The 6,581-nt window shown below is 49.5% G+C and overlaps 1 protein-coding gene and 1 pseudogene across 1 annotated transcript in view; one reads left to right on the forward strand and one right to left on the reverse strand.

Moving 5' to 3' along the window:
• Nucleotides 1-6,581, reverse strand: part of LMBR1 (limb development membrane protein 1) — an 86,119-nt gene that overhangs the window by 27,542 nt on the left and 51,996 nt on the right. The gene's annotated exons all lie outside the window — the stretch shown is intronic.
• On the forward strand, nt 2,825-2,943 carry LOC111745889 (annotated as a pseudogene).

Genomic DNA, 6,581 nt, shown 5'->3' on the forward strand with positions numbered 1-6,581 from the left:
GTCTGTCCTCGAGGACCAGGGAGGGACTGGCCAGAAACACTGGCAAGGAGGAAGCAGCGCAGTGCTGGTAGGACTCCTTCCTCAAAGCGGGGAACAGGACGGAGGGACCGGACCCACACGCGAGAAGCTGGGGCACAAACCAACGACGGTTCCGAGGCCCCTTCTACAAGCCCTCTGGGGACCGGGAACTCCAGGCTCAGCCAGGCCTCTGGGGAAGGAGGCCACTGCCCTCTGCGCCTCCTGCTCACTCTGTCCGTCACTGGAGACAGAGCGCCAGCACGCTCTCTTCTGGAGAACCCCAGGTCCTGATGCACTGGGATGTCACACATGACTTCCGGGACTCATGAGTTTCATCGTTTTACTCGTCAACATAGAATTTATAAGGGAATGGAGGTGAAGACGGTAGAGACATTCAGGCGGTGTGTCCCACAACTACGAAATTTGGACTACAGACTTCGTTTAGAGTCTCCGGCAGCCAAAGTAAAAGGGGAAACAATTAAGTTATAGAATTAATGGCTATTTCCATATAACGAGATTTACAGTAAGATGGCACAGCATTGTAAGATTTTCAAGTGTCTCTAAATATAACAGTCTGAGATATAAGTACACTTTACTTTTATCCCAGTCTTTATAAATTGTATGCTGTGTATCTGTAGCGAGTGCCCATTTAACTTCTAAATCTGATTAATTACAAATACAATTCCAGACCACATCCCATTCCCCATACTTGTCAAGAAGTATATTCTGGCGAACGGTTCAGCGCCACAAAACATAACCTGACGGGCGTCCAGAAGTTTGAAAGGGGACGGGTCTCAGAATACATGGTGTTCTCGTGGCTAATTTAAAATTAAAAGACACAGATGCCCGCTCTGAGGCTGTGATGTCTACAGAATTCAATACCAACGTGTGGACCAATCGATGCACTATTTAAAAAATAAGTAAATAACTACCGTGATATTTCTAAAATGCTGAGTGTTCATTCCGGGGTGACACGTTGCTAGGCACATAAAAGGCATACGAAAATCAAGAATACATTCTTGCTCTCCTCAAAGAAATCGTGCTTTCATTAAGTGACTAGATTCATCCGGAATGACACAAATTTCAAAGACACTCCCACCTTTCACTATATGCACCAGCCCCTAAGTGAGCAGAGGGAGCTTTCTGTCTGAGCAGAATCTTCCCCAGTAAAGGACCAGAAGAAAAGCATGGCTGCTGTAAGAAATCATGACACCTGCACACAAATCCTGGAATGTTACACAAATTTAAGCTGCACCAACAAAATCATCAAACTATCCCGAAGAACTGTATTATCATTACCTTATTTCAAGACGAACCCAAAATGGTCACTGTCAGCATGTCTAGTCAATGAGTCAAATCGGTAGACCAAACCTGTTTGGACTAGTCATGAAAAAGAAAAAGGGATTCTCCAAGAAAACCACAAAGCAGCTCATTTAAGGTCAATTTAACGGTATTATTCTGTTTTCCTTCCAGCCTCGACATAAGATCTCACTACCTCAAAGGAAATTGTAAGACTATCTATTTGCATTCCCCCAGGTGACTGGCAGTTCAACACCAATTAGTTCAAAATTACGCTGTTACTAGCGTGCAATAAAAACAACACCTTTCATCTTTCTTACATCAGTAAGAATAACTTCAGAGCCAATAACTTTGATCAAGTAAGTATTTTTGATCCTGCCCCACCCGTCTCTTTGGATTCAGGAAAACTAATAGCTGAAGGCAACTTTTCCCGGCTTGACTCTTAAGCTGAAAAACTAGTGTGATATTGAAAATTGTTTGCTTCCGAGATAACAGAATTTCGCAAAGTCGAGCATTTCTTCAGCGACTAAGCTGTTCTAATACCTTTCCCTGATACATAAGACAGCCTTAACAGACATTCGTGTGGTAAAGGCCAGAGACCGATTACTTAATTTAGAATATATAATGTTGTATTTCTTAAAACGAATACAAATGTACAACTTGGCATATAAACAAACAATCCAAAACGTGAAGCAATACGACAATCCCCCTAAACGATCCAGCGTACTAAACTCATTCTCGTGATGAATACCATGTGGAAGCAGACACTTCTAACATAAACAAATCGTTTTCTCATTTAACTTTCTAATTTAGCATGTAACCCCTCAAAAAGAAGTTGATTAGAAAATCTGTTACCTAAGTAATAACTCTTTGAAATTCTGACTGTTCTCTACAATGACCAGTGTGGTCTCCATCACCAGGAACACGAGGTCACTAAAGCACCCCTAAGTATTCCCAATCGCTTAGGCAACACTTATGCTGTTACAGCCCAAGACACTAACAACCCGCAAGGCGGACAGTCCCCACCCCAAAAGCCAGCACCCAAAAGTCCTGCACCCTGCAGAGCACTGCTGGTCAGGCGGACTCCCAAGAGCCTGGGACAGCCAAAGCTGGGACAGCCGCATCTCGAAGCCCCTTTCAGTGCGGACAAACACTGTTGTTTTCCATAGAGGAGACAGACACCCACGCACCCCCACACTGTCTTCCTATTCCATTTGCAATGCTAATACTTATTAAGATAATAGTTTCCATTTACCTCTGACACGGCCACAAAAACACAGCTAAGTATGGAACCAAATGATATGAAACTTTCAATAACTGACCCAATTTTTAAAATGCTAATATAGTTTCATTATAAATGGCAGCAAGCGAGATAGAAAATATTAAACAAGCAGCTTTAAGAACATCATATAAACTATGCAAAATTAAAGTAGTGTTTGGCTTTTTTTTTTCTACTTTAGATATAACTTATTGGTAGATGTTAAACTAGGTTAATTTTTAAACTTCAGTCTAGGGCCATGCCACCCTGAACAAGCCTGATCCCGTCTGATCTCGGAAGCTAAGCAGGGTCGGGCCTGGTTAGTGCTTGGATGGGAGACCACCTAGGATGACCAGGTGTTGTAGGGGTAAAAAATAAAAAATAAAAAAATAAGGGATTGTAAGCTGATAAGGTCTTTGCAGTCTGTGAGGTCAACCAAGGATTGCCTCGCCTAAAAAAATAAAATAAATAATAAAATAATTTTTAAACTTCATATTTACATAAGCTACTACCGAGAACACCGTCACCTAAATGGGTTACAGCTGAGCAAGTAGCTCATGCATACGAAATTCATCTTCTGCTAACGAATTTCCAACATTTATTATGGAGCGAGCGCTCTAATTTTCGGAGAATATGATACTTGACTCAAAATCATTTTATAGGTTATTATTCCAAAATATTCCTCATCTACTGATATTATTAACTTACATCCCTTCAGCCAATCATTTCATCTTGCAACAAATAATCTGTTTAGGCCACATTTTATTGTCTTGAAAGTGATTATACAACTGAAAAAGCTGAATAAACTATAACAAGGTCTCTCTCACAGTTTCAAACTCTTGGGCCCAAATGTTGATAACTTATTAGAAGGAAACCATTTAGTTATTACTAGTAGAATTAATATCCTTTTCTGTCAGCTCAGGAGTCACTATATTGCTAACTCCTTTCTTCTCTCACAGAATGACCAAAGGAGTCGTCCAGTGTCGCTGACTGTTGCCACGTATGCTCTTGATGGAAGCTGACATCTGATCCCTTCGGCCTGTCTAAGCCCGACAAATCTGAGGTATTTTCTCGTCACTGATACAACCAACAGTGAACAGGAAACTACGGAAGAGCCCCTGCAGAGCCGCCACGACAGTGCGGTGAAGGACGTGAGGGACAGTCTGACGCGAGGGACAGTCTGACGTGAGCTCCCTCACACCATCACGACATCCGATGTCGACCGAATCAGCAAACCGTCTTTCTCAGCGATGCTGGGAAACGCCTCGGACAGCATGCCGTCCCTCTAAAGCAACCACCCTGAACCCTGAACCCCTCGTGACACAGCCTGGCAAACACCTCAGTCGTAAAGAGCAAGATATGGGGACTGGTGATGAAAAATGCTTCTAACAGGTCACTAAGGTCCGTGAGAAGTGGATATGCCGCTTGTTAAAAATCCTTTACTTTTCAGAATGCTGAGGAATGACAACCTGACACGGGACGATGAAACAAGTACATCCACTGCGCGCTTAAGAGTAAAGAACTAACGCAAGCTTCGGTGGACCGAGGCTTTAGAAAGAGATTCGAATCAAGCAGGAAAGTAATTGCTGCCAAAAGTGACATACTAACGTTTCATCGTGAAGATGAAAATAGTACCTAACAAAATTCAATCAAATCATTAAGTTCAAAGGCTATAATATTTCTAAATAAATTACATTAAAGGAACTGTGGAGGTTTTGAACTTAAACAACAAAAAAGAATTCCTATTCATTACGGTACTTCTAAAGCGACCCAGTACACCCATGGGCGACACACAGGCACACGCGCCCACGCGCGCACGCGCACGCACACGCACGGGGGCTAATTATTTCAATTAATGCTGCATGACCTAAACACTTACACATGCTAATGACACACGTGCCCTCGTCATCCTGGGCAGGAGTTACAAAGGGTTTTCTTCCTCAGCTGCTGTAATGGGGCTTTGTCGGGCTACTCCTCAGGGAGCTCGTATTCCGGCTCATCAACAGGGGAGAGCCACCGTATTTGTGCCTCCTCGTGACACCCAGTGTGACCGGCCCCGCAGCCCTCCGCCGGCCGGTCTGGGGGCAGGCCTGGACACTGTCCTTGTGGCCCGCCACCAATGCCGCTTCTCCTTCCCTCCTCACTTCTACGCTGACGATGACAACCCCCAGCTTTGCATGTGCCCCTTGCTCAGCCGACCCGCCGCGCGTCTGGCGTCGCGGGATCGGGGCACAGAGGAAGGAAGACCGCACAGCTGCGGCCCGCGGCGCTGCTGCGCCAGGGCAGGGACAGGACAGGCCACGCGGACAGCAGAGCAGGACGCGCAGGGGACCGCGCTGGGGGCCGAGAGAGAGCAGGAGGGGGACAGGCGGCCGCGCCCGCCGGGTTCCCACGAGGGGGTGCCCGGTGACGACCTGAGGGACAGGAGGCGGAGGGGAACTGCGCACGCACGTGGGGCAGGTGGCGACACAGCGCCCGGCGGAGCTGCAGGGAGGCCGCAGGAGAGGAGCCGGCCCGGGGTACCGAGGGGCCCCGGGAAGACCCGCTCTTCACAATGAAACCGACGCCACTGGGGACTCTGGGCCACAGCTGAGAAGGCCGGGCGCACGTCCTCAAGCGAGGCCAGAGATGGGGCGCTGAGGCTGCTCAGGGACCGGCTGCAAACCTACCCGGGGGGACACCGCTCAGAGCAGGGCGGTGACAGCGCAGGTGCGGAGGGGCTCGAAAGCGAGGGATGACAGCGCTGCGGAAGGGATCCCCGCGGAAGTCGAGAAAGACCCCAGGAACTGGCCCGAGCGCCTGGGGGAACGGGTCTGCCGCCCAGACGGGGGGCGACTGTGCAGCAGCAGGACCGGGGAACGAGGTCTCCAGGGGACGTTGGTCGAGATATGTGCAGGACGCCTGTGACACCCGCGTGGGAGCGTCTACGAGACGCTGGGTCCAGAAGGCCGGAGGTCAGAGGGCAGGTCGGCAGCACATCGATGGTAACGGAAGCCAAGCGACAGGCGGATGACCGAGGACAGGTGAACGCAGCGGTGCAGGCACCGAGGCCTGAGGCGCTCGCGTGGGAAGGAGAAATGGACACGGACAAAGAGCGGCACCGGGGACCGAGGAGAAGCCGCTGACCGAGTAGAGGGACGAGGAGAGTGCGGGCGACCGGAACCACATGGAGGACACAGCGGCGGTGACTCCAAACCCAGCGCGAAACACAGACGCGGACCCGACGCGTGTGCCGCCCTTGGGGGCGCTGGCGTAAGGCGAGCAAAGCGACGAGGTGAAGCTCGTGTCAGCAAGAGCGAGGCCTCCAGCGCCATCGAGTGTCTGACAGGGACAAGGGCGAAGCCACCAAACAGCTACCCTGAGGCTGAACAGCAGCACGAGTGTTCAGCTCCAGAGGCAGGGACGGCCGGCGCGTCACGTCGCCTGCCAGAGGGCAGCGGAGCCAGTGCTGCGGGGCTGCCCTGCTCCTCGCCAAGTGTCCTGTTCGCCCAGAACACGCGGAGCAAGCGGCGCAGACGCCCTGAACGCGTGGGACGCGCGTCCCCACAGACCAGAGAGCACGCTCGGCGCGCCACCGGCAAAACGCCGCCGCGAATTCCGTCGAGCACCGCTGTGACCGTGTCGCGCTCCGTCTTTTCCTCTGACACACTGCAATTCTTGATAACAGCCCAGAGTAAAAAAATAATTGCTTTTAAAAGACAACCGAAAATATAACCTACGACAAAATACACCTCGCCGAACACTAAATAAAACCCGTGGCGATGATTTCTATTACTAACCCCGTATAACCTGCATTTTCTTAAAAAACAGCAAAGTACGGTTTTGTTCCATCTTGGTTTTTTCCTTCACACGTGTCGATAAACACACTCGACTGAACCTCACGATTCTTAACCTAATGAGTCACGTGCCCGTTTGCCGTGGCCCCTCTTATGTCGCGAGCCTACTCTTTCCCGCCTGAACCAGCCCCCGGTGGCGCCGGCGGCGGCGAGCAGGGCTCCAGCACGCA

This window comes from Pteropus vampyrus, unplaced genomic scaffold (assembly GCF_000151845.1).
Source record: "Pteropus vampyrus isolate Shadow unplaced genomic scaffold, Pvam_2.0 Scaffold168, whole genome shotgun sequence".
NCBI classification, from domain to species: Eukaryota; Metazoa; Chordata; class Mammalia; order Chiroptera; family Pteropodidae; genus Pteropus; species Pteropus vampyrus.